Below are 13,383 nucleotides of genomic sequence, written 5' to 3'. Positions count from 1 at the left end.
AGCTCACTTAGACTCCTCCCCACATTTAAAATACCCCACACTACACAAAACTGTTTAACTGTATACAACATAGAATTTATATCATTAAACGTTTTCTACAAATACTAACAAAAATAGTTTTACTTACTTTTCCCCCTTTTAGTGTCCTTCTAAACATTAATGATATAAAGTGGGGTATATGCTTTACAGTCTACCCAATAAGTTTAACAAAGTTGAAAAAAAGCCAATTTTTCTTACAAAACTATATTTCACAAACGGGATAAGATACTTTACAGTCTTCCATTTATTCACCAATTTCAGAGTTGCTGGTTTTCTTCCTGTTCATCTCCCAACACCAAACTCTGATTCAAGTCTATGTACTGCTGACTCTTCTAGTCAACTCCTGTGTGTTTTTCTGTCTCTCAAGCATTTTCATATGGAGCATTGGAAAAGGATTTACTGGCAAAGTCTCTCTATGAACCATGCAGTCATAAGAATGAGAAGCAGAGTCATCTTATGCTTGCTGACTCGCTTTTTGTTGGACAGATTATTTTCTCCTTGGCCTGTTCTGCATAAAAAAAATACTTTGATCCTCCAGGGGATAAAACAATTTGGATACAGCAGCTTAAATGTAATACCTGCCTCTCAACATTCCCCGAGTGGTGGAATAAACTAGTTTCTCTTCTGCCTGGTGTACCATGAATAATCGTTTTCTAAAAACACTCTACCGCCTCCAATTTTAATACTTAGCCTTGCTGCCACAATTTTGTCAGGATCAACTCTTTCTGCTAGTATGACTGCATCTTTACTAATAGAGGTCTTAGCTGCTTTCTCATGGCCAGGTTCGGACCATAGTCTCGATGTGCCCTTTCAATTAACAAATCCTGCTATGGAACACCAGTCCAGTTGCTTATTTGTATTTTCACAAAATTAATACAGTCTGTTTCTTTCAGTTCCTCTGATACAGCAGAGTATCTCAGGCTTTCTCTGTGCACTCTGCCTATTTTTTAAACGGTTCTTAAGAAACCTTGTATTCAGCCAGCTTTTTCTTCATGTCAACCTCTGATTAACAGCTTTTCCACCTTATCAAGAGGAGAAAGATTAAAATTAAAATGTTTAGCTGCATCTGGGTAATGTTTAGCTGCATCTGGGTTTACTACAGCTAAAGTTATTGGGTCAGATTTGGGACTGGCATATACAAACTTTGAAGACAGATGAACTTCATTACAATCTATCTGCTTTCCAAGGGGCAGCAGGCTGAACATCAGGGAAACTAAAAGCTATGACAAAATCATCGTCCAAGGTAACAGAGCTACAGGGATACGCAAATGTTTTTGAAATTACAGCTGTAACAAACCATATGTTCTTAGGGACTAAAATCCCTTGGGGGAAAAAGGCCTTCCAGTTTAGGGAATACTCCTGAATGGGAGACACGTTTGTTTGTCTTTCCTTTTGACAGGAAGGCCTACCCAATGCTGGGATGGAAGTGTTGACATAGGCCTAGGGTCCAATCCATACTTCAGAAAAACATCAATGGCAGGGGCATGAGAGGTATTACTAGGAACTTTAGGAGTGAACCATTGTTCCCCCTTACCATCCATAATGGATGTCTGCGATACCTCGGTGGACATGCTGAATGAACTCTACCCTAGCAGATTCTAAAGCAGTACCCACTGAAGGAGGACCAGACACCGTACATGCCTCCAGTAAACAGGAGAAGCTGAAGTAGGTGGTTGCAAAGTAGAAGACCATGCCTAACACTAGTTGCTTTAGTTTCTGATTTTCACGATATATATTAAGGGTAGACAGACTACAAACCGTTTTAGGGATGAACACCTGACAGATGGCACAGGCCTTGTAATTGTGATGAGAACCCAGAAAGAAAAGACGCTGGCCATGGTTGTCTGTGTGGAATCTTTCTTCTACAGTGGCACTTTCCCTTCTTAGAAGACATTAACCTCAAAAAACATGCAGTAGTAAAAGCATAATAAGAAGTTATGTACCTACCATAACGTTCCATGTTAGTTGTCTTCTCTCGCCTTCTTTCTTGCTTGATGGGTTCGGAGCCGATCCTCGGCTCCGACTCGGCACTAGCTAAGCTCGAGAGTCACTTTTACCAGCTCGAGGCAGCCCCATATCCCATGATGCAAGGCGGTAAGTACCCAGATCTCGTTTGATGACAAAGGGCAATAACACCAAGCATAAAAACACTTCCAAAAGGAAGAAAGAAAACTACAGGATGGAAGAAGGACCAGGTCTGAATGGTCTTCAGCATAATAAATTCTAGAAAAGGTCTGTCCAGGCCTGGGGGAAGGAGGGAGGGTCGCAAGAAAGAAGGCGAGAGAAGACAACTAACATGGAACGTTATGGTAGGTACATAACTTCTTAATGTTAAGTTGTCAATCTCGCCTTCATTCTTGCTTGATGGGACCGCGTCCCTAGCACCTCTATCCTGGGTGGCTCAATGGAACAGACTCTTGAGGACTGTAGAGCCAAAACTGGCTCTGTCCCTGGAGGCCAAGTCCAATTTGTAGTGGGAAACAAACGTATGAGGAGTGGCCCAAGTGGCCGCTGCACAAATAGTGTCTAAAGGAAGTCTAGCTTGAAAGGCTGTAGAAGTAGCTAAGCTCCTAGTTGAATGTGCTTTAGGTTTTGAGCACAGCTGTTTCCCCTGAGCAGATAAATTTCAGAGATGACCAAAGAAAGCCATCTAGACAAGGTCACTTTAGAAACAGGAAGGCCTTTCTTATTATCCGCATAGGAAACAAAAAGTTGATCAGATTTCCTAAATTTTTTTGTTCTGTCCAAATAATATCTGAGTTGACGGTGGACATCAAGATAATGTAGTTTTTGTTCGGCTCTGTCTGAATAGTTTGGGAAAAATACAGGGAGATCAAAGGATTGATTCAAATTGGTTTTTGAGGCGACCTTAGGCAGAAAGGTCGGATTAGTTCTCAATGATACTCTGTCTTTGTGAAAAACCAAATAGGGGGGTCGAACCGATAGAGCATGAAGTTCAGACACCCTCCTAGCCGATGTAATAGCCACTAGAAATAAAGTTTTCCAAGAAAGAAATTTCAGGGAACAAGAAACAGCTGGCTCGAAGGGGGGAAGAATCAAGGATGTCAGCACTAAATTTAGATCCCACTGAGGAGGAGGATTCCTGATTGGAGGCTTGAGTAGGAAAATTCCTTTCAAAAAGGCCCTGCAGAGCCTATGGGACATAATATTGTGATCTGCGATCCCGACATGAAAGTTCGAGATAGCAGCCAATTGAACTCTGGCTGTGGAAGAAGAGGAGCCTGCATGAAAAATCTCTGCTAAGAAGTCCAGGATTGCCTGAACAGGGGCAGTGAAAGGATCAATACTCTTGGCCTTAGCCCAATAAGAGAAACGTTTCCATTTGCTTGCATAAATCCTCCTGGTAGAGGATTTTAAAGAAGCTACTATGATGTCTCTAACTGGGTTAGAGATCAAAGGAAGCCTGGCTAAGGAAGGAAGTGGAGCAACCATGCTGTGAGGTTGAGAGAGGGGATAGACCGGTGCAGCTGACCGGATTGGTGAGTCAGAAGATCTGGCACTGGGTCCAGATGCCACGGCTGCACCAAAAGGTGACGATGGAGGAACGGGAACCAAACTTGTCGAGGCCAGTAAGGGCAATGAGAATCAATTTGGCTCTCAAAACGGTAGCTTTCTGGATAACTTGAGGGATCAGAGGAAAAGGAGGGAAGGCATAAAGAAGTCCCTGGGGCCAATCCTGGGTCAGAGCGTCTCTGGGGGGATGGCCTGGAAGAGGGAAGAGAGAGAAGAAGTCTGGGCATTTGCTGTTTTGGGGAGTAGCAAAAAGATCGCAACATGGATGACCCCATTCCAGAAAAATCTCTTCCGCTATAGATTGCTTGAGAGACCACTCGTGAGGCATGAGAATAGCTCTGCTCAATCTGTCCGCCACAATGTTGGTTTTCCCAGGGATATGCGTTGCTACCAGAAACCGATGAGAGGAGATCGCCCATTGCCATAGTCTGAGCGCTTCGACACAAGGGGTAGGACTTGGTTCCGCCCTGTTTGTTGATATACCAAACTACAGACATGTTGTCTGTGTGGACTGCAATTGTCCCCACGGGAAGAAGTCGTTGAGGGCTTGCAACGTTAAAAGCACCGCTCTCTTCTCCAGGACATTTATGTGCAGGTGGTACTCGAGCGGCTGCCACGTCCCATGAACCATCCTGCCCTGATAATGACCCCACCCGATCAGGGAGGCATCCGTGGTGACAGTGGCTATCGGGATGGGGTACAAAGTGTCTGCCTTGGTGAATCGGAGGAGATGTGATCCACCAAGCAAGATGATCTTTAGAAGTCTGTGTCACCAGAATCTGGTGACGCATTGGAAGTTGTTGGTACGACCACTGTGTGAACAGCATCCACTGAAGAAGGCGCATGTAGAAGCGAGCCAGGGGAAGAAGAGTAATGGCCGCAGCCATGAGGCCTAATACCTTTAAAACCATTCTGGCCTGTACTTTCTGGTTGGCTAGAATGATCCTGACATGACTTTGAATGTCTGAAACTCTTTGATCTGTAAGGGTAGCTGACATCCGAACAGTGTTTAAGTTTGCGCCTATGAAAGTAATAGACTGGCAGGGCGATAAGGATGACTTTTCGAAGTTTATCAAGATGCCCAAAAGAGTACAAAGCTTTATTGTGTAATCCCTGGCTTGAATAAGCTGATGCCTGGTGGTGGCTGAAAGGAGCCAGTCGTCGAGATACGGAAACACCTGGAATCCTTGGCGTCTCAGGTGAGCCGTGACCACTGCCATACATTTGGTGAACACTCTGGGGGCTGTAGTGAGACCAAAGGGCAGGGCTCTGAACTGGAAATGACTGGACCCCAGCCGAAAGCGGAGAAATCTCCTGGAGCGTCTGTGAATTTTGATGTGATAGTACGCATCCTGAAGATCTATTGAGCACATCCAGTTGTCCTTCTGTAAGAAGGGCAGAATTGACTGAAGAGTGACCATTCGGAATCTTGTCTTCTTCACAGACTTGTTGAGTCTGCTGAGATCCAATATTGGTCTCCAGTCTCCGTCTTTTGGGGACCAAGAAGAACCTTGAGTAGATTCCGGGCTCTGAATGGTCTGTTGTAACTGGCTGAATGGCTCTCTTTTGCAGTAGTTTTGAAACTTCTAACTCTGCAATTTCCCTTAGACCGGGTGGTACATCTGGAAGGGAATTTGAGGGGAAGGACTTTTCTCGAAAGGAATTATGTAACCCTTGGATATGATCGACTGTACCCATTTGTCTTGAGTGAGGGAATGCCAGGCTTCTGGGTACAGTGATAATCTTCCCCCGACTGCCTCCAAGGAGGGACAGTCGGGCAACATCTCAGGGATGCTGAAAGGGCTTGTCAGAGAGAGGCTCTCTGTTTCCTGGTTTTGGACCCTCTGCCTCTAGAGCGTCTGTTGTTGTTACCCCTCTGCCTCTAGGGGTAAATTGACCACGTGAATCAGTGACCCCTTGGGATTCTTGGAACCACATTTTGCCACCTTTCTGTCCTTTGGGGTAAGGTCTAGAAGGGTGGAAAACGGACTCCCACGGCAGAAAGAGTCTTGCCGTCCTGCTCACACCTGGTCAAAGTTTCCTTCACTTGAGGGCCAAACAAAGCTGACCCATCAAAGGGAGAATTTGTGAAGGACGCCTTGAAGGGATCTGCAAAGTCACATAGCCGCATCCAGGCTTGGCGTCTAAGAGCCACACCTGTACCTGCGGCCCTACTGCACCATCAGCAGCATATGATATTAGCATGGAGGAGTTTGCAATGGAATTAAGGGTTCCTAGCTGCGAAGCAATTTTTCCTGAGCTCCTGCAGCTGTAGGATCCTGAACAACATCACCTAGCTCCTTGAGGATATCCCTTTGGAGTCTGGTGAAGTGACATAGGTAATTCAGCGAACGCATAGCAAAGGTCGCTGAGGAAAACATCCGCTTACCGTATCTATCCATGGTCCTAGAGTCCTTATTAGGAGGATGGACGGCACGGAAGGATCTGCAAGTTCCTTTTGGTGGCAGCAGCCACCACCATGGCATCAGCAGGGACACCCTTAGTGAGGAATTGCTTATCACAAGGGGCAGTGATAAATTTTGAAGGCCTCCTAGGGACTGGCTCTACAGAGTCAGGAGCTGCCCACGCCTTCGGGCAATAACCTGCATAAGGGGTCGAAAGGCGGAGACACCCAGGAGGTGGAGGGCCGAGATCCAAACGCCTCTAGGTATACTGACTCATCCTCAGAGGGATTGTTGGTGGGCCAGTTTCCCCTCTGTTTGGGAGTTCTAGGATGTCTGAGAAGGAGACATCCTCAGAGGGGATCTTGGGGATCCCTCTGACTCATCAAAGTCAGTATCTGAAGTGATAGACTCAGGGGAGTCTACATGTTTCCTCTTACAAGTCCTCTTCCTAGGAGGATCTCCCGAAACATCAGGAGAATCCTCGGAAGAGGGGGAAATTCCCAATGGGGAAACCTGAGGCGGAGGATCTCTGGGTCCTGTAGCAAGAGAAGTGGCAGAGATGTCAACAGGCACTATAGAGGGAGGAGCTAAGGGAACAGACTGCTGACTGATACCAGTGGCCAGCACACTCTTCATCACCTCGAATGCTCCCCTCCCAGGCAGGTCCGAGAGAACCCGCTCCGAAGAACTAGGAACTCCAGGGACCACAGAAAAGGAAGTCTCCGAGGCAGATGTCGGAGCCGAGCTCACCAAGGCCGAGGCTCCAAGGGGAAGAGCGGGTTCGGACAAGGGTCCGATGCCACTCACCCCTCGGAGGAGACCATGGAAGCCCGCCACGAATCCCTCTAAGGAAGGTCTCAAGAGGAGATAAGAGTAGAGGCTGAAGGAACAGAAGGGGTATCTGTCCTCCAGCCGTAGCAGTAACCATTCGAAGACTCCAACTCCAAGCTCTGGGGTAGAGTTGAAGGAGGAACTGTAAAGGGTGTGGACCAATAGTCGTCTGTTGAGACGGACTATGTAACATTTGGGCCAGTGCCTGTGACTTAAGTAATCTACTGACCACTCTCTCTAAGTCATGGTCAGAAAGCCTGGATGACCTTGAAGATCGGCTCCGATGGCTCCGTTCGAGAGGGAGAGGTGAAGCCGGAGCAAGTGTCGGCTCCAAGGAAGGAGACCACAACCTCTTCCTCGAAGGAGCCATCGGAACCGATGAAACTATTGAACCTGTCGGAGCCGACAACTTATCGGAGCCGACAGGTAGCCTCGATGCATCGGCTCCAGCCGGAGCCGACACATCCACAAAAGTAACGGTGTCGGAGCCGATCGGAGCCGACACCGATGCCTGTGCCACATGGTGGTCGGAGCCGATCGGAGCCGACACCGAAGTGGTCGATGCAGAATCGGCACAGATAGCCATCGGTGCCGAAGGCTTGGTTAAGCCAGAATCGGCTCCAGCCGGAGCCGATCTCGACTCAGAACGAGTCGGAGCCGAGGCCGCAGGCTTTGACACAGAAGCCTGGGCCTTGGAAGACTTGGTAGTCTTAGGTGGAGCCGACTTAGCCGGAGAGCCCTCCGGCTTAAGAAGGCCCCTGAGTATCAATTTGTTTCTTCTTTCCTGCAGGACTCTCTGGCTGAAAGAATGACATATAGCACAGGAGTCTTGCAGGTGAAGAGGCCCCAGGCAATAAAGGCAAGAAGTGTGACCGTCTGTCAGAGACATCTTCTGACAGCACGAGTCACACTTCTTAAAGCCTGAGACCCTATCTTTTGACATGGTGTACACAAGCACACACACACACCAGTCAAAGAATTTTAAAATTAAATATACCAAAAAGGTATAACTACAAACACACACACACACCCTAACAGGGGGGGGGGATGGGATGGGTAAAGTCTGACTAAAAAAATAATAAGAGACAGATAAATTTCTGTCAGAAAAGGTTTAAAACTAAATAAAAACTAACAATAAAGGGTTTTTAAGTTAAAAGGGGCTAAATTAGCGAATTAGTAAATCACTTACCAGGAGCTGGCAAAAGGAGGGACCTCATGGCGAAGCAAACGAGATCTGGGTACTTACCGCCTTGCATCATGGGATATGGGGCTGCCTCGAGCTGGTAAAAGTGACTCTCGAGCTTAGCTAGTGCCGAGTCGGAGCCGAGGATCGGCTCCGAACCCATCAAGCAAGAATGAAGGCGAGATTGACAACTTAACATTAAAGGTTTTCCCCAACAGGGCACTTATCTGAGTGGTAGAAAACTTTCAGCGATCAGACAAACAGTGGAAGCTGTTTGGACTGCTGGCAGAGATGTTCAGAGGATGGTACATGCAGACATCACTATTATGGCCAATATCGGCTGTTCTATGTGCACCGTCGCACACACCTTGCAGTAGCCCAAGTCTTTGGTGTACTGGCCAGACATTCAGGTCACCAAGGTAGGGATCTCCATATTGATTTGAACACTGCATCATGGGAATAGGCCATACCTTCGTATTCTTCCACTGAAAACATCAGCTCTTCCTCGAACTAGTCTCGGTGAACCAGAATCCCTCACAGGAAAAATCCCCTTCAGAATTTGAACCATAAACCTGAGGAGGAAAAACTGCACCAGTCTCTTCACAATCCCCTACAGATTCCACTTCTTTAGTAAGGAGGAAAGTATAATTCTGTAAGTAAACTTAAAGTAACATTAAATGCTCAAATGATCACCGTTACAGTACCTTAGCTATATAGGTTATATATCCTTCATAGGATATAACAGACAGCTTTCAAACCTTTACAGCCCTTCAGAGATTTAATGTCAACTGAAGGAGGGAGGCTGAGCCCTGTGTGGACATAGGAGTAAAACATACACACACAGGAAAGCATACTCAAAAAGCAAACAAAAAATAAAAGTCCACATCCTGGCAAAAACACACCAAGAAACAAGTGGGATGGAGGAATGGAGTGTCTACTGCAGCAGTGAAAATTAAAACATCTATTATCATGGTAAGTTCACATATACAACTGTAAAATGCTCATCACATTGATCATTGCTGCAGTAGCCTTAGCTAAATAGTAGATTACCCTAGCTTACAACATTTAGGTGGTGGAAGGGGAAGGACCTAGGAGCCGTGGAAAATGGTGGCAGCAAAGCCTGATCTAGATGTAAAGAGTCAAGCTTTTAATGCTTTGTAAAATCACATGCAGAGGACCAAATTGCTGCTTCAGAAATGCTTCTACAGCACAACCCTTTCCAAAAAGCCATAGTAAAAATGAAGGCCCTAGTAGAGTGAATCTTGACCCTGACTGGAATAGTTTTACTGTGGTGAGAATAACAAAAGGTAATAGCCAGAGACAACCATTTGTAAGCAGTCTGTTCTGACACAAGTTGTCCTTTCTTAACTTTACAAGAAATTAAATGAACAAGTGATCCAAAGATCTAAAAGATTTTATTCTGTCAAGACAGTACCCGGAGTTGTCTGTAGACAAAAGGTATGCAGTATCCTCTCTCCCTCATTTTTGGGTTAAGGAAAGAAAACAGGGAGATGGATAGCTTGGCTTAAAGTAAACTTGGATACCACTTTAAGCATAAAAGAATAATTCATTCTCAGAGAGAACCCTGTATCTGCAGGAAATAAGACAGGACTGAAACACCATAAAAGTTTGCAACCCAGATACTCATCTTGCACAGGTCAGTGCATTCAGTAAAACAGATTTGCATGCTAAGAATCTCAAGTCAGCCTTATGAGCTGGATCAAATGGAACAAGTGTTACTTTCTCAGACATAAAATTAAGATCCCAAAAAAGGAGCCACAGGCTTTCTTATGCATCTTATGCAAAAACACCGTTCAAAAATAATTTTCACAGACAGTGCAGTGCATAGATTTAAGAAAGCACCATTTACATTTATGTGCTTGTGCCTGTCCTTGATGTCTAAAACACCTTGCACTTTTATCCCTCTTGATACTGCTCCCCAAGCTAAGTCCAAAGCATCTGTGGTAACTGGCTGCTTTAGAGATGGGGGGGGGGGGGGGGGGCTCAGTTTTAGGGATCTTTCCTGTCTCCACCAATTTATTTCTTTTCTGATGAATCCCAGAACTTGGATTTTAAAAGATAAGAGGTCCTGGGAACAGAGAGACTTTAGATACCATGTATCTTTCTTATGTGGAGCCTTGTCAGGAATATTATGAGAATCACTGATGCCATGAGACCCAACATCTTGACATATTCCCTTGCACAATTCTGACATATCTCCTTGCAGAGACCAAAGTTTGAATGGAAACCCCTATAAATAAAGACACAGATTTTTTTTTCTTGTGGAAAAAAGCTCTTTGAATGGATATCTCTAGCAGACATTCCAAGAACAAAAATACTGTTAGAGTCAAAAGAGAAAAAAAACCTTTTGAATATTCCCTTGGAATCTTAGCTTAAGGACTCTGGAAAGAAAAGCAAGTCATCTAAATATGGAAAATGTGGACACAGTGTAGACTGCAGTGACCTGCAACTAAAGCTAGACTCTTTGTGAACACATTTGGTATGGTGGATCGTCCAAAGAGAAAGGCAGAGAACTGATAACGTGATTCAAGCGCATAAAATCTTAAGAAATGCCTGAAATCTAGATGAATAGGGATGTGATAAAAGTACAGTTTTGTACCTACCATAAATGTAGATGTTCGAAGATCCACATTGCTGCAGTCCTTACACTTGGGTAGTCCGCTGTCCTCGGTCGGCCCGAATATCAAAGTATAAGGCTGACGTCGGTCAAGGCGCATTAGACTGACATCAGGACGTCAGGGTACAAATGCGCATGACCGACGTCATATACTCAGTCTTTTCTTGCCCCAGATGTCAGAAGACCCTAAAAAGAAAGGTCAAAACCAAAAAACAGCAAACAACCAACCAACCACCCTTGCACTAACAATATGTACAATGTAAACAATATATACAATAATTACAATCCTACCCACACAACCACCTCCAAATACAGAGGGGAAGGAGGGAGGGATAATTGGACTGCAGCAATGTGGATCTTCGAACATCTACATTTATGGTAGGTACAAAACTGTACTATGTTCTTCATCTCACATTGCTGCAGTCCTTACACTTGGGTAGAATCCCAAAGCAGAGGTAAGGGAGGATGGCAAAACTATAAAGAAGCAGAAGCTGCCAAAATGCCCTGTAAAATAGCAGTGGCAAAACCAGCCCTAGATTTAGAGTAAAGTGGAAGGTGGTAATGCTTAGAGAAAGTATGGACTGAACTCCAAGTAGCTGCCTCCAAAATATCCTTAGTTGCCACCCCTTAAAAAAGCTGTTGAAGTGGCAGTAGCCCTAGTGGAATGAGGCCTAATCCCAGCTGTAATCTCTTTGCCATGATGGGAATAACAGAAAGCAATGCAAAACCCAATCCACTTAGAAATAGTTTGTTTTGACACAGGCTTACCCTGAGAACTCAAAGCAAAAGAAACAAATAACTGCTGAGACTGCCTGAACTCCTTAGTCCTGCTTAAATAATAGCAACTGCCTATGTACATCCAAAGTGTGCAGAATCTTTTCCCCTTTATTTTGGGGATTTGCATAAAAAGTAGGCAAATGAATAGTTTGGTTTAAAGCCACACTAGAAACCACTTTAGGCATAAAGGAAGGATTAGTACGCAAAGATACCCTATCCTTATGGAAAATTAAGAAAGGCTCAACAGCCATAAGGGCCTGCAATTCAGAAACCCTTCTTGCAGAGGTAATGGCCAACAAAAAAGCAGTCTTCCATGATAAATATTTCAACTCAGTAGTAGCTGCAGGCTCAAAAGGTTGTAGAGTGAGTTTCTCCAACACAAAATTGAGATCCCAAGCAGGAGTAGGAGCTCTCGTGGGGGTCTTATATTCTTTGCCCCTCTAAGAAATTGCTTGAACAAAGGATGAGAAAACAATGGTGGCACACAGTCATAGTGAGCTGAGATTGCTGCAGCATGAACCTTAATAGAAGAGAAGGACAAACCCTTGTCCAATAACTCAGTAAGATATTGAAGAGCCACACTTAAATTAGGCTCAGACACATCAAAATCCTTTGCTGCACTCCAAAATAAAAATCTCTTCCATTTATCAGCGTACACTTTCCTGGTACTAGGCCGTCTAGCTTCCAAAATCACATTCAAAACTTACTGTGGAAGTTGAGACCCTCTTTGGTTCAAAACCGAATATGCCAGGCTGTTAGGTGTAGAGAGTGAAGCTTGACATTGAGTAAATGACTGTCCTCCTGAGACAACAGGTGAGGAATCAGAGGTAAAGGCCATGGAGGCTCCCGTACCAGACTTCTCAGTAATGGGTACCAGTGCTGTCGAGGCCAATCTGGAGCTATTAAAATCATCCTTGGCTTGTCCTGTCTGACCTTTAGAAGTACCTTTGGGAGGAGAGGCAGAGGTGGAAAGGCATACACATGAAGATTTCTCCAATTGAAAGAAAGAGCATCCACTTTCCAGGCTGTGGGATGAAACCTTTTTGTGCAAAACTTTGGCAGCTGGTGGTTTAGTGGAGAAGCGAACAGATCTATGTCTGGAGTTCCCCATGACACTGTCAATTGCTGAAATACATGAGGATCCAATTTCCACTCGTGGGGATCCATAATCCGTCTGCTCAACACATCTGCTAAGGAGTTCTGTGCTCCCGGCAGAAACCTTGCCTGAAGATTGAGCTGTAAACTGAGAGCAGTCTCCCACAAAATCATTGCTTGCCTGCATAGAGGATAAGAATGTGTTCCCCCTTGCTTGTTGATGTACCACATGACAGTTGTGTTGTCTGTTAGAATCAACACCTGCCCTGGAAGAAGTAGATCCTTGAAAGCTAGTAATGCAAACTGGACTGCTAACATCTCCTTCAAGTTGATATGTAGATGTTGTAGTCTGGCAGGCCACTTGTCTTGTATCCACTTTCCATTCAGATGAGCTCCGCAAGCTTTGTCTGAGGCATCTGTCGTTAGAATCTGACTCGCCTCTGGCCGGGTCACAGAGAGTCCCTTGTTTAGGTGACATTCCTGAGCCCACCACAAAAATTCCTTTCGAATGCAAGGTATTATTTGAATGACAGTGTCTAGATCCTGGCAGTGCTGCGTCCATACATTCTTGAGATACCATTGCAGCTTCCTCATATGCAGTTTGGCATTGGGAAGCACCAGAATACAAGATGCCATGAACCCCAAGGCTTGAAGGACTGTCCTTGCAGTCAGCCTGGACTGATGAGACAATTGATGAAAATAAAGGGAAAGATTCTTTTGTTTGTCCGGGGTCAAAAAGGCCATCTGGGATGCTGTATTCAGTCTTACACCCAGAAAGCACATGTCCTGAGAGGGTACTAGACTGGACTTTATTTCGTTCACAGAATACCCCAGGCATCTTAGCACTGCTATCACATATTCCAGATGATGAAGAAGCTCGT

Source organism: Protopterus annectens, chromosome 3.part1 (assembly GCF_019279795.1).
Source record: "Protopterus annectens isolate FY-2018-M chromosome 3.part1, PAN1.0, whole genome shotgun sequence".
NCBI classification, from domain to species: Eukaryota; Metazoa; Chordata; order Ceratodontiformes; family Protopteridae; genus Protopterus; species Protopterus annectens.
The sequence above is the reverse complement of the archived record's forward strand: the minus strand, read 5'-3'. Positions refer to the sequence as shown.